Below are 20,029 nucleotides of genomic sequence, written 5' to 3' on the forward strand. Positions count from 1 at the left end.
AGGCTTGTGGCGCCAATCAGCTTAGGTGCCGCAAGCCTGGGAGGCAGGAGAAGTGAAGCAGCCAAGGTGTGCTTGGGAGGAGGTGGGGCAGGAGTGAGCTGGGGTGGAGAGTTCCCCTGCGTGCTGCCCCAGCTTACTTGCTGCAGGCTGCCCTCCACGTGCTCTCCTGCCCCAGATCCCTCCACCTAAATGCTGGCGGCGACCTGGGTGGCTGAAGATCCGGCAGCCACGGTAGCTGCTGAAGAAAATGACACCTCCTAAATCCCAGTGCCCTAGGTGACTGCCTAGGTCACCTAAATGGTTGCACTGGCCCTGAAAAGCTATCTGAAATTTGTATCCCAAGCAAAAAAAAACTTGTAGGGAAAGGACCCAGACCCTGCTTGATAGAAAGCCACCTCAAAAAAGGTTATTAGGAGCAAGCAGAGAGCCTATATGAAATGGAAAAATGGTTTGTTCAACAAAGAAAGCTACGTCTTGGAGGATAGAAAATGTAGGAGTAAAGGGAGAATTGCTAAAAATCAGGCTAAATTGGTTCTTGTCAAGGAAATTAAAATAAATAAAAAAGGTGTTTTTGTTCTATTAAGAAAAAGAGAATAAGGAACGATGAGGTTGGTTCTCTAAGTAGTGTGGATGGGAAGGAGATTAAAGATAACCTAATATGGTCCCAAAACTAAATGGTTCCATTGTCAGTAAGAATGATCATTTGGAACTTGTACATGAAGGCAAGAAGGAAATAAATGTATAGAAATCTGAGATGGAAGCAAAATGTAAAGAGATTAATGTGCTCAAACTGAGGGGACCAGCTAATATCCATCCCAGAATATTGCTGGTCTGTAGCAAAGATTTGTAATAAATCTGTCTATCTGGAGTTCGTACCATACGATTGGAAAATAGCTAAAGTCGTCCCTATATTTAAGAAAGTGGAAAATAGTGATCCAGGCAATTACAGACCCTCAGTAATATGCAGTACTTTAGAACAAATTGTGAAGGAAAGAATAATTAAATTCATGGAGGGAAACAGTAAAGTGCAACATGGATTTACCAAAGGTAGATCATGCCAGACTAATCTGATTTCCTTCTTTAAAAAAAACAACTGATTTTTTTGGATAAGGGGGAATGTAGTAGATCTGATGTACTTGGAGTTCAGTAAGTAATTTGACATGGTACTATATGGGAAATTGTTAGTTAAATTAGAGAAAATGGGGATTAGTTTAATAAGTGTACAATGCATAAGAAACTGGCTAAAGGGGAAAAGGCAACAGGTTGTGCTGAAAAGTGGATTATAGGACTGAAGTTACTATTTGAGTTTCTCAAGGATCGGTTTTGGGATCAGGCTTATTCAATATTTTTATTGATGACCTTGGCATTAAAAGTAGGAGTGTGCTAATGAAATGTGCTGATGATACAAAGTTGGGAGACATTATCTATACAGGGGAGGATCAGAACATTATAAAGGAAGGTTGGGATTACCCTGAAGATGGGAGTGACAGAAATAGAATGAAATTCAATAGTACAATATGGAAAGTCATGCACTTAGGGTCTGATAATAACAATTTCTGATACAAGCAGGAGGGCTCAGTGGTTGGAAGCAACAGGGAAGGAGGGAGTGGGTCAATCACAGGATGACTGATGCAGCTGTGAAAAAGGGAAATGTGATCCTAGGATGGACCTGATGAGGCATTTCTAGTGGAGACAGACGTATTAATGTCATTGGACGAGACCCTGGTAAGACCTTGTTTGGAATACTGTGTACAACTCTAGTCACCCGTGTTCATAAAAGATTAATTCAAACTGGAACAGGTTCAAAGAAGAGCTACTAGGATGATCAGTGGAATGGAGAGCTTGTCTTATGTGAGGCAACTGGAAGAGGTTTGCTTGTTTAAGCTAATAATAACAGGTTGAGAGTGGATCTGACTGTTCTTAGAATCACAGAATATTACGGTTGGAAGATACCTCAGGAGGTCATCTAGGCCAATCCCCTGCTCAAAGCATCCCAGCCAGGGCTTTGCATTTATTTCTCCATAAATATGTGAAGGGGTAAACACCAGGGGCAGTGAAGAGCTATTTAAGTTAAAAGATAATGTCAGCACAAGAATGAGTGGGTATAAAATGGCCATGAACAAATTCTGGATGGCAATTAGAAGAAGGTTTCTAACAATCAGAGGAATAAGGTTCTAGAAGAACCTCCCATTAGGAGTTGTGAAAAGGAACAACTTAATCAGTTTTAATAAACAGGACAACAAATTTATGACTGATTGTATGACAGGGTTGTCATTGTGATCTTGGGGGACAGGACACTGCAGTTCTGGGGCTCACTTTCCAATGTGTCTTATGTTCCTAAAAACTCATGCTTCAGGGTTTCAGCTGGCCACCTGCAGGGATCAGGAAGGGATTCTGGTTATTCTCCAGTGCATTCTGGTTATTTTTTGTCTCCTTCCTTTGGAGTATCAAGAATGCCCACAGCTGGAGTGGGGACATGGGATGGAGAGGGCCAGAGCTATGAGGTGCCACCCAGCATTCTCTCACTCAGGTGCTTGGTGGGCTAGTTCTTGCTCAGGGTCTAACTAATCACCAAAGGTGAGGGTGGAAAGGAATTTTCCACCAGGTCAGATTGGCGGTTACCTTCGGTGTTTTCCGTCCCCTCACCCACCTTCTTCTGCAGTATGTGAGCATGGATCACTTGCCAGGGTTATCTGAGTATAGTTCATTTAATCATTTCCCTAGCACTGCAGGAGCTTCAGGCGCTGGTGTGCCTCAGTCCCTCCTATGCTCTCTCCCAATGACAGTTAATGGTCTAATCTCCTGTGAGCTGTAGGGCTTTAGTCTATGGCTACACTTGCAGATGTAGACTGCTGGGAATTAAACCAGCCCTCGGAGAGTGCAGAAGGGAAAGCGCTGCCATGTGTTTACACTGTTAGCTGCAAGCACAGTGGCACGGCCACATTAGCAATTCTTGCAAAGCCACAGATAGCAGTGCATTATGGTAGCTATCCCAGTGTGCAAGTTACTGAAACACATGCTTTTCAAATGGGGGCGGGGGTGGAGTGTGACAGAGTGTGTTGTGTGTATGTGGAGGGAAATACAGTATGTTAGGGGGACAGAGTGTGTTAGCATCCTGTCTTGTACGTTCAGAAAGCAACAGGGGAAAACCCCAACATCAGTCCCCACCCCACCCCTGCCTCTCTCACACATGCACACACACCTGCCTCTAGAGCAGCAGCGTTCCACAGTAATGGTTTGTTTTGTGTCCTGGAGCAAATAAGCATGCTGACTATCAGAAAAGGAGCATTGAAAAGGAATATACACGTCTGCAGCCGAGTTCAAAACAATGACCAGAGTGGCCACTTGATTTCAAGGGATTATGGGATGTTTCCGGAGGCAATCATAAAGAGGTAATGCAACATGTCGTCTACACTGACGCTCAGGTGATTCAGCCAGGGCGCAGCAAGCTGTATGCTTCTAATGGAGGTGGATTACCAGGAGCACTCCAGCCATGGAGTCCAGGTGCTTTAAGTGCCTTGCCAGTGTTAACACCTCAGGAGTTAGGGCACCCGGAGCTGATTTAATGCACTCTAAATTGCAAGTGTAGCCAAGCCCTGAGTCTCATTTCTATTGTTCAGTTTAGTGTGCAGGTTCAGGAAGTGGGGTTGGTCGCCTGTGATATACAGGAGGTTAGACTATGGTCCCTTCTGGCCTTAAACTCTATGCTCCTATGAATCGATGAGATCTGTCCTGAGAATCTGGGAGCTGTAACAGGATCCTTGACAGATCCTTCTTGTAAACCCCAACCTGGATACTCAGTGCAGAAGAGAATCTGGGCCTTAAATGGATAATAATAATTAATAACTGGATAATGAGAACATTCACAGTTACATTTGATGGGAATAAAATAAAGGGCACCTATCATCCTTCAAGGGATAAGCAACCCACAAACTGATTAGAATTGAGAAGAATTTCCCCCCATGGATGGCTTATTGTATAATTTTCCATTACAGGGTTTCTATCACCTTCCTTTGAAGCATCTGGTAACACTCACTGTCAGGGAAGTATACTCAACTAGGTGGACCCACGGTCTGATCCAGTATGGCTATTCCTTTGTTCCACAATGGCACCCTTATTGGTAGTCTAAGCAAAGAAGCCAAACATTAGTGGGCAGGGCAAGATAATTAACCTTCCATCCCCAACATCAAAATTGAAGCATATTAGTAGGCAGCTTGCACTGCTGCTGCCTATGTTGCATTGCATCTGCTTTGTGGATGAATCAGGGATTTTTAAGGCTGTCAGTCTGGTATCTTTCACATGAACTTAAATTCACACACAAACATTTAAAAACTTAAAAATAAACACAAACCTCACACTGAGTAGAAAATGAAGAAAATTATTCCATACTAAACTAGTATATTGTGATGTATATCCAAAGAGAGATGCATCCAAGATACAAAATGTGGATCTACATCTCATGCCCCTCAAAATTAAGGGGTTCACAGATTCAGAGTTTTGGTTCAGTTCATTAAAAGGAAATAGACAAGACAAAAAGTTGGGTTCAAGTTCTAAGCTCCAATTCCAAATCTCTTAGACTTCATAAGTGTTCACATTTCAGATGTTGGTTTGTGCACCTCTGTCATTTAGAACCAAAATGTGTCAAATGATATATCTTCCTTATGTTTAAAATAGTAAATTAATATGGTCTAAGATAGCAAATGTTGACCTTTCAATGGCAACCACTGTATATGTACATAATTCAGAAATAAATTGATGAGCACATTAAGAGAAAGCTGATGTTCTGTCTAGTGATTGAATCTAATCTACTCTCAGATATTAGTTGATTTCTAGACTATTGGGTTTGAATAATTTCCTTCTCTCTTCTTGGGTATATTAATTGTCATAAATAAGTACACATAGCTGCAGTTTTTAAAATCCTTTAATCTATGATGTGGGAGTATATTCTATTATAGATTCATGCACATAATTTTCATTAACATTAAAAGGCTTTACTAACACTCACTGAGTGGAGAATAGATTATGTAGTTGCTGAGTTGGTTACTCTTGATGTCTTAGAGCATAAAACTTAATGAAAAGGCTCTTTAAATTGCTGAGTTAAGAACATATCAGGAGCCTTGGTATTTTTTATTAAAAGAAAGGTTGACATTTGATCTAATGCCTCATTTCCATCTGACCATAATGATTGCAATGCCACTGAATATATTTCTAAACATGTCAAAGTCACAAGTTATTCATTTTTATAATCCATGTAGACCTCGAGGTGCTGCAGCACTTTCCAGGTTTATGGATAATATAGGTTGAATATCCTAATGTTTAGGAAATTAATAGTCACAGTGATCTTAGGGTGATGATTTTGCTGATAATGATAAATGCATTGAGAAGTTGATGGATGCACTTAACCTAGTGGAGGTTAATGATGGTGCTCTGACCTAACAGATTTGATTCCTTAGTGATAAATTAAAGGTGACCTGCAAAAGTAAAGTATCAAATTTCATTAACTTTACCAATGCACTCAATGTTATAGGCAGGCTACGAGGTGCATTCAGAGCCTTATTACCTGAAAAGTAACTGTATTTTTCTTGTTTCCTGTCCTGAGATATCCATCTCTGCTGCAGTTGGCTGACTTCCACTCCAAAGTATCTCAGAATGAGAAATAACTGTACCTCAGATATGATTGTAATGTAGCTATTGGTAAATGTTAACTTTTTAATGACAACCACTGAATGCGCTTATGGGGCATGATCTAAAACCCATTGAATGAAACCAATAGCCTCTGTATCAGACCTATAGCTCTCTATCTGTGCTAGGACTTTGCTGTTCAGTTTCATTTGTAGTTTAAGGATTTTATTACATAATCAGGTCTCTTATTCTAATAATTTAAAATGTTCTCCTCACAAAGGACTAAATTAAAAGGCAGAATAATTCCTGGTTAGCAACTGACCAGTTCCTGGTTTCTCAAATGATTTTGGCTCTCTCTAGCACCGTAAGCTATATGGTACTAATTTGCTAAGAGCTATAATCATGTGAACAACTGTAAAGAAAAAGATGGAGAAACAACATGGCCAAATTTGTCCTTGGCTCCATCAATGAGAATGATAGAGAAGTCATTTTTTTAAGATTCTGTTGCATGGCTCATGGGACTGGAAGGGTATTTCAACTCAAGATTATCACTTTAAATGCAGCCCATACTGGTAATTACTAAGAATTACTATTTGTTGGCTGTTTAGCGACCTATGCAAAATAAGTTACAGATTTCAATCTAGTGCCTCTTGGTCAAGCATCCACATTGTAAAAACCCACATCACTTTTGGCACCAGAGAGGCCAAAGATTAAATAAACTACTGAGACTGCAAGACCCTCTCACCTCTTCACCTGGTCCTCCCATCTCAGGACTGAGGAACTGATGCGGCAGTGTGGAGAAACTTCCAATCTCATTATCTACATTATGACTGGCCCGTAGATAAACATAGGACTTCAGTCATTATGGCTTTCAATCTGACACCTTTCACAAACATTAAATTAACTTAATTTTTTTAACAAATTGTATCTATCCTTTGTGCCCTGCATATATACTAGCCCCATTAAGAATTTAACATCCTACAGTAAGCTAAAAGTATATTGCTAATAACTATTATAGTATAGTACTGTAATATTCATATAGTATGAGCTGATCATGCTTCAACTGTTTTGTTGCTTTTTATTCAATCAGTTCCCATTACAATATATACCTATGACACCATGTTATATATATTTTGTGTTTCTCATATGTTCATTTTTAATTGTTTTAGATAAAATATTATGTACCAGTAATATGTGTTCTGTTATCTGTGTATGTAATTTGAATTAAATGGTTCTCCATCCCATACTGTTACCCCTCTGCTGCAATCCCTGACAGGTTAAATATTATCTGTCTCTCCTAAATTAGTAAAGACATAAGGTCCAGAATTTTCCATTAAGTCATTTCTTTCTTCACTCCCTTTTATTTTTTGGTCACATAGCCAATTTTGTCCTCCCTCTTTCAACAAGTGATTATTAGTAGAAAGCATGAGTTCCAAATCCCAGTTCATTTGCCCTAGTATTTCTGGCATCAAAAGTTAAGGAATGCTTTGTAGGTGGTTGACTTTTCTTAAGTTCAGAAACATTGACTTTGCTTTGACTACTACTGACCTGTACATGTATGAAGGAAGGTTATAAGGGGTACTGTGTGTTTCTGAGACGACATATGCTGTTTTAACCTCAGCATAGTTCAACTCATCATGGCTTATTCAACTCACATTCATTGAAACTGACACAAAAGTTACAGGAAAATGTCTTCCAAACTGAATACCACATATGTTGTAAATAATACTCAAAACAAGCATCAGAGAAACTGAGTGTATTAAAGTGCAAACTTCTTTAAGGAAAATCAAAACTCTGCTGTTAATCCCAGGATTTTCATATGCATACATTTTTAAAAACATTGATTCTGGAAAGTGTTTATGCAGTAAGTCACATTACTATTTTTGAAAGACCATTTTATTTGTAGGGTACCATATGTGAACTCTGCAAATTTGGAAATTATCTTTCACCCATCTATTTAAAATGCTGATGAATCTTCTCTCTCTAATCAAGAAGTGCAGCTAAACTAATTACCTGCATTCTTTGGATGCATTACGGAAGGAGGTAGCCAAAAATTCTAAAAGCCTGTCTACAAACAATCCATGAAGTAAGAACCTGGCTGTCAGTTCTGCATCTTTGTATCACTTTATTAAGTACTGCTTGAGAACATTTGTATGACTGATTTCAGGGTAGTAGCCATGTTAGTCTGTATCCACAAAAAGAATAGGGAGTACTTGTGGCACCTTAAAGACTAACAAATTTATTATGTTACAATACATTGTTAGTCTCTAAGGTGCCATAAGTACTCTTATTTTATTTGTATGACTGGAATTTTGTCTGTGAAAAGTAATTTTTATCATTACTACCTAGCTATGATCTATGTAATCAGGAAACAAAGTTTGGGTGGCGGTGGAAGTAATTTATAATGGCTAGATCATTCCATCAGGGAAAAGAAACAATATTCTGAAATGTAGAGTACTGTTTTGAATGTTCCAACTTTGAACTCCCAATTCATAGTTCAGATATGTTTGGGGAAAAAAATTGTGAAAATTTTAAGAATGAAATAAATGTATTAAAATCCTCTTTCTTTACAGCTATTCTGTAAACAGTAAAAAGCTAAAGTAATCCAATAAACTGTTTGTAACAAATAATTGTGGCACACTGATCAGAAAAGGAAATGCCGGTTGATATCAAGAAATGTAGGTAACAAATATAGCTGGTTGGAATTTTTCTATTAAACATTTTTTTCATCACATCCAAAATGGTTTGTGAAACAGGGTTGGTTTTGACTAATCTCCTGATGCAAGATTTTTTTAACAAGGTTTGAAATTGTTGAAATGCTTTATTTTGAGATTTTCAAAATGAAAAAATTCTATTTCCAACTTTTTGTATAGCAATGTAAGCTAATTAGACTAAAAAAGGTTAAGAATTAGAAAGAAGGTCAAAACTGAAATTAAACATTCCAAAACTATCAAAATGAAATGCTTTCATTGGCCCTAACTGACTTTTTTTTGTTTGGTTTGCAACATTTTTCAAGTTTTTGACTGTCCCACTTAATGACAGGAAAAATGTTGAAACTCTCAGAAATAATCATTGGACAGAACTGTTTCCCACTCACTCCAGTAATAACTTAAACTGTATCATTAATGTAAAAAAATAATTGAGGATCAGTATATCTTCAAAGCAAACATTAAAAGCCATATTGTTCCTGGCACATTGTGGGTGTGCAAGAAAAGGGAGAAGGCACAAAGAGTCTTCTTTTTGTTTCTCACACCTTGTTCTCCTGTGCAAGAACCCACCATAGTAAGGCAGGAGAGGGCAAGCCAGAGCTGGTGCTAGGCAGAAGCAGACTAAGAAATTGTGTAACCTCCTGAGCAGCTGAAGGGGGTCCTCTATTTTCTTTTTTTTTATGTGTTGTGGGGGCAGGGGCAAAAATATTCCTGCTTAAGGCCTCCAGTGGGCTAGCACCACCTCTGAGGAAAGTAATAAGCATGGCTTTTCCTGTGAGATGATTAGCCTCTCCAAATAAGGTAGGAGTATGTCCCTGTCTCCCACTAACCACCTCATTCAGAAGAAGTGGCAGGACATAGCAACGATCCATTTCAAGAGAGTTATGAAGTTCTGGCTGAAGAAGTTGTTCATACAGAGACCTTCAAGGAGTTCTGGCTGCGTCAGCCAGTATTCCCTCTGTTAATTGGCACTTCCACATTCTCTCCCTATCAGTATAGGGATGTGCCTAAAAGATACAACCTGACTCTAATTTATTGACATTCTCAGCACCCTGTACAATATATAGATATTATACCCATTTTACAAATCTGGATACTCAGGCAGAGAAATCTGTGCATTTAGCCCCATCCAAATCCAAACTCTTCATGACCTTCTCTTCTATGTCTGTCTGGTCCTTGAAACCCATCAAAGTCATCCAGTGCAGGCAACCCAAGGTCACAATCGTCCAAGGATATTTTTATCAAATCAATCCTTCAAAAAGATTTAAATATACAAAAACATTATTGAACAAATAAGAAGCAGCATCTGCTTTAGTAATTGCTTAACCATATATTGAAATTTTGCAAACTTGTTTCCTTTGATTTAATAGATTCATACCCTGCCAGAAATGGAATTTTTATTTATTTAATTTCTCTTGTACAAATAGCAAAGAAGAAGGAGGCAAAGCCTTAAAGGATAAAAAAATAAACAACTCCCCCCAAACATCCCCAAATAGGATTTTCATTAGTAGATAAACACCTTCAAGCCCTAACTCAGCAGCCCATTAAAACATTATCACCGTGGCATATTCAATACATAAAAAGTACAGTATTCAAGAGACCTCAGTGCTGGATATATTTGTTTAATAGCCCAAGCAATTAAGATGAGAACAGTTAAACTTTCAGTCTCCTTTGTGCTCCCCCTCCCTCACTCCTCAGCCTGCTCTGTGTGAGACTGGTCCCCTGGCATAAGTTACAGCAAGGGACTAATGTGATAGGTTGGTATTACTGGGATTTGCCTTTTTTTTTTTTTTCATGGCCAAAGAGGCTGGTTGGAGCAGGTTTGTCTTGCTAGTGTGGCAAATTGCTGGCACTACTATGATGGGTCTCGCATTTTCTCTTCTTGGGGACGGGGGGGTGTTTCAGGGCACCATTTCTTGTCCCTGAACTGGGCATATTAACTGCTCCACTAGTGTCCTAGACGAGGGGAGTGGAGAGGGAGGGACCCAGGCCCGCACTCTACTCTAGGTCCCAGCCCAGGGGCCCTAGGGATAGCGGTAAACCAGTTGAACTAGTGGTTCCTTCCCCTGAGCTACTTCCTTCTCCTTCCCTTCAGCTTGCGGGGGGCTTCCTGCCCTCCCTCTGCACAAGCCAGGTGCCCCTTTACCAAAAGTCTTTCTCTTCTTAGCCCACTGCAGCACTTCACCAAACTTTCCTCTGCTTCCCTCCAAACTGCTTTCCGCTCTAACACCTCAACATGTCTGATTGAAGCAGGGGGGTTTTATCAAGTGACTGGCTTCAGGTGCTTTAATTAATCTATAGCAAACTTTCTTCCCTCTACAGGGAATAAGACTCCCTTCTAACCCTCTCCTGCTGCCCTCTGGCTATGCTGTATCACACTAGGTACTATTCAGAGTTAATTTTAAACATACTTGCCATCCATCCTTAGTTTTACTATATATCTAGCAATAACGTTCTGTAGAAACATGTGAGTTATTTGTAAGGGAACAGAATTTTAAGACTGAACTGTGAATAAATCTCTCTTTTTATCTGGTTCTGGCTTCCTTTCTGCCCTAATGATGTTTTTGTTTATCGATGTTGTTATTTGTTTTTATATCACTCAGTGGCATTTATTTTAGCTCTGGTGCTGATTTAGTTTTCTGTATAGGTGTTATGTCAGGAGAAAGCATGAGCTTTTGGTCTGTGCTACCCATATCATAGGGTCCACCTGGTTTCTTTTTTGTTAGGATCTTGACATCTGATATTTCTAGAGGCCTCTGCCAATCTACAAAACAATCTGGAAAGCTGAGTGGGAATAATTAAGAGGCATCTTCAGTGTAGTTTAGATCTAATTAGAGTGCACACTTTCACGTTTATATACTCAACAGCCATCAGGAGCTAGTTCTGGGGATGTCACAAATTGTTCCATGCAATATGATTAAGGGGCATGCTGGTCTCTACTCTCGTGAGCCATTGCTAGGGAACCTTCAACTCCATTCCCTCATCCCATGCACAAGCAAAGCCAGAATTTAGCCATAGCCTCTGACAGAGTGTACTCGACAGATGATAAAGACCTTTTTACTGTTCTGTTTTTAGAGACATGTGCCGATCACTCAGGCATATATGTAACTATAGTTAAACAAAGAGGCATGTGGTGATTACAGCTGAACTGTAATATGAACCTGCATGCTTCTCGAGTCTCTTACCACTACTTATCAATCTTTCTTACATACCTCACCAAGTCTCCAGCATCTTCTGTTTTCCTGCTTCCCGGTAATATTCTATGGCCATTGCTGCCCTGTTGTGTATCTTTGTGTCTTGCCATTCCATGTTTTCATGTAATTAAATGCATGTATCTGAATCTAATTAGTGTGGACATATGTTTGGAAGGCTTTCTCTAGTAATGGCTTGCAGGCTGGTGTAAAAAGCACTAGCCTCTTGTGCATGTTTCTTTTTGACATATCTGTTATAGATGCAGTGGTGGATTTTAATTAACTTTTATTTTTTTCATTGCATAATTGAGATGGTTAGTGAACTCATCTTAAACAGGAGAGAAGAGTCCTGTGGCACCTTATAGACTAACAGACATATTGGAGTATGAGCTTTCGTAGGTGAATACTCACTTTGTTGGATGCATGTAGTGGAAACTTCCAGAGGCAGGTGAGTGTATATATATATGCATATATATATGCAAGCCAAGATCACGCTAGAGATAACAAGGTTAGTTCACCAGGAGGATGAGGCCTGTTCTAGCAGTTGAGTGTGAAAACCAGAGAGGAGAAACTGCTTTTGTAGTTGTCTAGCCATTCAGTCTTGTTTATCCTGAGCTGATGTGTCAAATTTGCAGATGAACTGAAGCTCAGCAGTTTCTCTTTGAGTCTGGTCCTGAAGTTTTTGCTGCAGGATGGCTACCTTTAAATCTGCTATTGTGTGTCCAGGGAGATTGAAGTTTCTCCTACAGGTTTTTTATATTGCATTCCTAATAGCTGATTTTGTCCATCCTTTACATAGGGACTGTCCAGTTTGGACAATGACACAGCAGAGGGGCTTGCTGCATATGATGGCCTATATTACATTGGTGAATGTGTAGGTGAATGAACTGGTGATGGTGTGGCTGATCTGGTTAGGTCCTGGTGAGGTGTCACTGGTGTAGATATGTGAGCAGAGTTTGCTTCGCAGGTTTGTTGCATGGATGGTCCTGAGTTAGAAGTTTACGTATGGTGCGGATGTGCAATTACTGGTGAGAATATGCTTCAGGTTGGCAGGTTGTCTGTGGATGAGGACTGGCCTGCCACCCAAGGCCTATGAAAGTGAGGGATCATTGTCCAGGATGGGTTGTAGATCCCTGATGATGCGTTGGAGGGGTTTTAGCTGGGGACTGTATGTGATGGCCAGTGGAGTTCTAAACAAAATCTCTTGAATTCCCTAAGTCCAGAGGCAAGACTAGCCTTTGTATCTTGTTAACCAATAAACCACCAGACACCGATCACTTCTAAAAGCTACTGGCTGTGAACGTGTGTGTGCCTATCTTTGAGCTGGATGTGGACTTAAGAAATACAAAACTGTCCCCTATCTTGGTCAGACCATTTTCTCCTCACGTGTAAGAAGTTTGCTCCAGCACAAATTGCCTTGAGTGCATCATGCCAGTGCTTCTCTACCTGCCTTGATATGAGAAGCCTTCCATGGGTTACTTGAGAGGTAGACTCACCTACTGCAAACATGACCTGCCACTGGAGATTTCTTTCACTGAAGGATGAAACTTTTGACCAGAAGTGAAAGCTTATGAGTGCAGGAGGAAGACCTTTTATAGGAAATGAATCAAGACTATGAAATTTACTCTCATAAGAGATTTTTTTTAAAAAAAACTTCACTGCATTAAGAATAAAAGAAAAAGTAATTTGTTCTGCTTACCTTTTACTCAGTTCATTCTTCTCACAGACATTGACACAGCTAAGAAAAAAAAGCAGGCCAAAAAAAATCCTAACAAGCTAATCAGGTAACTTAATCCCACCTCTGGGTAGAAAGATAGAAAGAGAAATGGCTAATGTTATTTCTTTTTAAATTCTTGAGAGGCATTCAGATGCCATGGTATGTGCACTATATAAGAACCTATATATAGGTATAAATACTTAGAACCAATGGGCCAGGTCCTTAGCTGGTATAAATTGGTGGTGAACCATTTAATACAATGAAGCTATTCCTATTTACACTATCTGGGGATCTGACTCATTGTTTGAGGAATGTTAAAAATGGTGTGCACATTTTCTTCAGTGCAGGACTTTCTTATCAGTTTGACTACACTGCAATATTAATATGAAACAATGCCACTTGCATTGTGGAAGTGCTATTATGCCTTTACAATAATATTTACACAAAAATAAAATGTTGTTTAATTTTATGGGAAGGAATATATCTGAGCAAAACGCAGTATAGGATGGGGGTTTTCTCGCACAAAATAAAAACAAAACAAGGAATGTAATAGTGGGATAAGTTTGGCTTGTAGTCCGATCTGGCTACAGAAAATTTCAGTTGAGAATATTGCATCTGTCAAAGTACATTTCATTTCAAACAATTAATCAAGTTGACTGTTCAGAGAGTTTTTGGGAATGTTCATTATTTCAGCTATTAATTTTTAAAAGCGGCAAATGTTGCAAGTCAACAGCATCCATAAAAATTGATTTATTGTGCAATTACTCCATGCTATTGGAAGCAAAGAGCAGGTTTTGTATATCCAGAATTTCCCCTTTCCAAGGCGCCTACCACATATCAATTTTATAAAGTAAATTATTTAGTTGAAAGAAACATAATCCTTTTTGAATTGGTGTTACATTGATTTGAATGGGTAGGAACTGACCACTTCAAGGAAATGCAAATTTAGCATGAAAGAGAATTCGAAACAGAGGCCATTACATAGCAGTATAATCACAGAAATGCAATCTAAACAGCAATGCTATCTCCAGAAAGCACTGTTAGGATACCTCGCTACTGTAGGTATTGGTGCCATACTCTGGGTCCCAACTTTATAGAAGTCTATAATAGACTTGCCCTTTGTAATATGCATTTGATGTTTTTAAGCGTCACCTCCCACAGAGAAAACTGTAACACAGTTTGTGACTTGGCTAGAGAGAAGCTTTCATTGGGAAGCTGGCTTAGTAGAGCTGCTGGCCACAAACCATGAGGTCCTCTTTGAGTTTTGGCTGAGGAAGAGTAAAAGTCTCTTTCACTTAAATACTAGCTCTTATCATACACAGAAATTCATGGTGGCTAAACAGCAGCCTTCAGGGCAGATATGATCTACAGAATGCTACAATACAACCTTTTAACACTGAGCATCCTGTAGAGAATTTCAGGACCTAGTATGCAATGCTCTGTCTCTACGATATGGGTCAAATCCTAGCACCATTTAAGCCAATAGAAGTTTTGCCATTGATTTCAGTGGGGCCAGGAATTCATGCATATTGTGGTGATGTATTGCACGCTGGACCCAATGTCTTCATAGCTAGCATTTCCATATTGAAAATGAGGGATGATGCAGCAACCTGCTACTTTATGCAAAGTAGGCTCAATACATAGATTCCTGGCACTGACAACTTACCTAGAAAGACAAAGTAGGTGAGATTATATCTTTTTTGGATCAAATTTTTATTGGACAAGCTCTCACCCACGAAGTTGTTTCCATAAAAGACATTACCTCACCCACCTTATCTTTCTAACATCCTGAGAACCAACAAAGCTACAATTATGCGGCATACAATTTATTTACCTATAATAACTTCTTAGTATAACATAAACTCCATGTTTCTATGTATCTAGAGGTAAAAGAAGGAAAAATACTATATTTTTCTTACCATAGAAAAGTGAACCAAGAGACATCCCGCCAATGGCCTTTCTAAAAGGGCTTCAGGGGAAATACAGATGTATAATTCAGCTCACTGAACCCTCAGGTCTCCAGAAAAAAATAATTTTAATAATATTAGACACAGACATAGACATGATTAGTTCCTTGGGGTTGAAATACTTGCTGGCTTTGGGGGAAGACTTTGCATGAAAATGCCCATTGTTATGATAGAGAATTGTCATTGTCATGTTGCCTTGGAGAACTACAGATGTCATTTAACTGTATGTTTAGAATGTTGGATCTAGAATCTAGTTCTATACTTATGATACAAAAGGAGAGAAAGGGAGAGGAAAAACTGTGCAGCCTTTTTTTTTAATGTTTGTCCACTTGATAGTTTTGTTCAGGGAAATATTAAATCTCCTTGGCATGTTGTGCCGGAAGTATTGTCCAGATTATGAAAGAATAACATTGCACTTGGAATGGTTGGAAGGGCTCAGAATGCATTGAGACATTATTTGTTTTGCAAAACCCTTTTATATTCCATTTCTAAATATTCCTTCGATATAAAAAGATACGAGTGCTCTTTTTGTGTGTGGTTTTAGGGAAGAAAAATAGTTTAGGATGCCATTTCCCAAGCACTTCTGTGGGAGAGATCCATGCACAAAATCCCATAAAGAAAACAAGGATTTTGGGTATAAGTTTCCCACACAATATTTTTACTTCTTATTAACTTTTTATTGATAACATTAAGCTTCTAAAAACCAGAGAATTTATGCTGTGTTATAAGACCTTTATAGAACTAATTATATGTCTTAGCTTCAGACTTCTATATAACTTTTGAGTGGGCATTCAAAGACACCAAAACACACCTATAGGGGGTTTGTACAGTAAGTAATGAGTGGCAAGTCCCCTGTTGGGATTTTGTGCTTATCATTATCATTTTGGTCTTGAAAATATTCAAGCTAGTAATGATTTTTATGCTACCTGCTGTGTGAGATTTCAGCTTCAATGTAACATTTAATAAAGCACTATCAGCAAAGTTCAGTGGAGCTGTATTGATAAGACCTGCCTTTAAGAAGTCATTGCAAGACTTAGCTATGATGGTTGTGGAACACAAACACTAGAAATAATGAAATAAAAACAAGATACATGATATGCAGAGATAAAATGTCACTGAAACTAATGAAGAAAAATAATGGCAAAGGGGAAAAAATGTAGAAACAGAGAATGCAAACAAATAAAGGAATTACAAAGAAGAAAGACAAATAGTGTGAGCAAACCAAGAAATGAATAGCAAATAATAAATTAATAACAAATAATGAACAACAACAAACTAGACTTCAAAAGTAATAAAAAAGATAGAAGGGGGAAGAGTGTCTCATTGGTTGAGTAGATTAGTGCCCTGGCCTTCTGAGATAAAAATTCAAGTCACTCTCATCGATCAAAATTAGTTAAATTGTCTAATTTTCATCCTCAATTTTCCACATCACAAGAAAACCACCTCACAGTTTACCACACATGATAGTCTTTACTCAAGAGAGGCCCAGGGCTTTAAATTCTGTAGTGATTTGCTGGTTAGGATAGAGCAGGGGTTGGCAACCTTTCAGAAGTGGTGTGCTGAGTCTTCATTCATTCACTCTAATTTAAGGTTTCATGTATCAGTAATACATTTTAACGTTCTTAGAAGGTCTCTTTCTGTAAGTCTATAATATATAACTAAACAATTGTTGTATGTAAAGTAAATAAGGTTTTTAAAATGTTTAAGAAGCTTCATTTAAAATTAAATAAAATGCAGAGCACTCCATACCAATGGTCAGGTCCCAGGCAGTGTGAATGCCACTGAAAATCAGCTCGCGTGCTGCCTTCGGCACCCGTGCCATAGGTTGCCTACCCCTGGGATAGAGATTCATGAACCGAGCTACACAGGGAAGCATGTGCAGTGCCAGCACATGCTACTATGCTTGTCTCATGAAAACTAAATTCACTCACAAATTAAGGGCCTTATCCAAAATTCATGGGAGTCTTTTCATTGACTTCAATCGTCATCAATGAGCTTTGGATTGGGACCTAGATAGGAAAGAGAGAGAGAGACTATATGACTGAACAAATACAAACCATGTGTTTTCTTTTGTGTAAGTAACTATTTCCTGCTATGCAAGATAGACGTCGGAAGAGACTTTCAGTTACACAGGATGACAAAACCTTGATATAGAATGATTTTCCATCAGAGAATGCAGAGCTGTCTAAATCAAAATGCTTCATGAAATTGTGTCAATGCTGATGAAATTTTGTTTTGGTAATAAAAGAAAAAAGTTCTGGCAATGTCAAAATAGAACAGCTCTGACATTTTCAGAATGGAAAATTTTGATTTGATGCGGTTTATAATATATAGATATAGATATATAAAGTTGAAGTAGAAATGACACATTTCTGTTTTTATCAAAACAAAATATTTCGATCCATCTGAAATGAATTTATTTCAGAATTTTATTTCTCAGATAATTTCAAAATGTAGGAGTTTTGTTCTGATTTGGAATGAAACAAAATTTTGAAATCTCAGAATCTTTCTCAAAATGAAATTTCCATCCTCCACACAGCTTTACTTCTAGTACTGTATGGTATTTTAAGGGTCTATCTACAAACAAAAATTCTTCTGCAAGTCTCAGAACCTGGGTCTACTGACTGGGGCTTGTGCTACAGCACTAAAAATAGCCATGTCAATGTTCCTGCTTGGTCTCTGAAACCCACCCCTGGCTTCAGATATACCCTCAGACTGCAGTGATTGAGAATGAGCATTTAGGTAGAGCATCTAAAAAAAGATAATGTTGCTGCTACACTGTACTGCATTAGCCCTGTACAGCATTCTGCCATGGGCAAAACCCTGGGGCTATCACATAGATGCATAAATGAAATGAAAAAAGCATGTTTCCACTTGAGAGGGGGAAAGGCAGTGAAGAGTCCAGCAGCGTAACTCGCTACCACCTGAGTGATATAGTGTAATGCTAAGCAGGAGCTTTCCACTGCTCGTGCTGCAGGAGGAATTTGGTGGATCCTGTGATTTGTATATCAGCTGGTTCAAAATCCCATATAGCCAAGAATAGCAAGCCACTTCCATACCCCAGATTATTGTCCTCATCTGTGCTGGTACACACAGGCAGAATGACACTGAAGATTTTGACTAAGGAAACAATTTTAATAGGCAGCAAGTTTAAAACAAACAAAAGGAAGTATTTATTCACACAACATGCAGTCAACCTGTGGAACTCCTTGCCAGAGGATGTTGTGAAGGCCAATACTATAACAGGGTCAAAAAAATAACTAGATAAGTTCATGAAGGACAGGTCCCTCAATGGCTATTAGCCAAGATGGGCAGGGATGGTTTCCCTAACCTCTGTTTCCCAGAAGCTTGTAAATCAGCGACATGGGATGGATCACTTGATGATTACTATTCTGTTCATTCCCTCTAAAGCACCTGACATTGGCCATGGTTGGAAGACAGGATACTGGGCTAGATGAACCATTGGACTGACCCAGTATAGCCGTTCTTATGTTCTTATGACTTTCAGCTCCAGGCCATTGCCTCACAGAGTGAAACCCTTTAACTCAGGTTGTGAGCCACTTCCCAGGAATTGTCTCTGTGTACTTAAATAAAGCCTCTGCCTTAGCTACAAAACCCTCTTTTTGTAAGCCATGGATTTTAGAGTCAGACAACAATGGCAGTGCCAGCTGTCACCATCTTAAAAAAAACAGAGTATGTCTATATTGCAATCATGGGGAGTTATGCAGCTTGTGTAGACATACCCAAGCCAGCTTTGATCTAGCTAGCTCAGGTACCAGATCAGTGAAGCTGCTACAGCATAGACTTCAGCATGAGCTGTACAAGCATTCCTGGAGCCCTCGGTAGTTACTTAGGTACCTAGCTCATGCTGAAGCCCATACTAATATGGCTTCACTTCTCTGCTATTGGAGCAAGATAGATTAAAGGTATCTCAGGTATGTCTCTGTGATTGCAGTGTTAACATATTCACCGTATGGGAGCCAGACCACTAAAATTTAGAAGTGTGACAGATCCGGCAATTTACCAAAATATACTTGAAAGATCTTATTGTCAGAGCCTTTGGGGAAAAAGCAAAGCACAGACACTGGTCTTTTAGGCAGTCCGGCTTCCTAAGAATATTACAGTGTTAGGCAGGGAACTGTGCAGCCTTCAAATCCCCAGTCAGGGAAAAGTGGGTCACTGCCCAAGAAAGGTGACATCTGGGAGCTGGGAGCCTAGAATGGGTGAGCTTGGTGGACCACAGAGGGGGAGTATGAGTACAATCACCCTGAACTATGACTAATAGGACTGCAGTTGCAACAAAAAGGGACTAGATAACCTTCAGGGTTCTCTTTCTAGACTGTTAACTAGTCAGCCACCTTTGGATGTTTAATAAGCCTCTGTCCCAAATCTGGACCTTAGCGTCCAAAATCTGGGTGCTTAGCATGAACCTCCAAGCTTAATTACCAGCTTGGATCTTATCTCGCTGCCACCAATCAGGATTCTGAGTACCTGATAAACTCTCTGGTCTCCCCAAACCTTTCCCTGGGGGACCCCCAAGACTCAGATGCCCTGAGCCTCCAACAAAGGGAAATAACCCACTTCCCTTCCTGCTCTTTACTTCCTCCCAGATTTTCCCGCCCTGGGGATACTAGGAGATTTCCCTGCTTCAATCCCTTGAAACACAAAACAGAGAGGACGATTTACCTTCCCCCCTCCTTCTTCTCCCCCCTCCCAGTCTTTCCCTGAGAGAGACAGTACTCCTGGCACAGAGATTCCTATCCCCTTGCCTTAACTAGGAAAAGAAAATCCAACAAGTTTTAAAAAGAAAGCTTTATATAAAAA

The sequence above is a fragment of the Chelonoidis abingdonii genome, chromosome 3 (genome assembly GCF_003597395.2).
Source record: "Chelonoidis abingdonii isolate Lonesome George chromosome 3, CheloAbing_2.0, whole genome shotgun sequence".
In the NCBI taxonomy this organism is placed as follows: domain Eukaryota; kingdom Metazoa; phylum Chordata; order Testudines; family Testudinidae; genus Chelonoidis; species Chelonoidis abingdonii.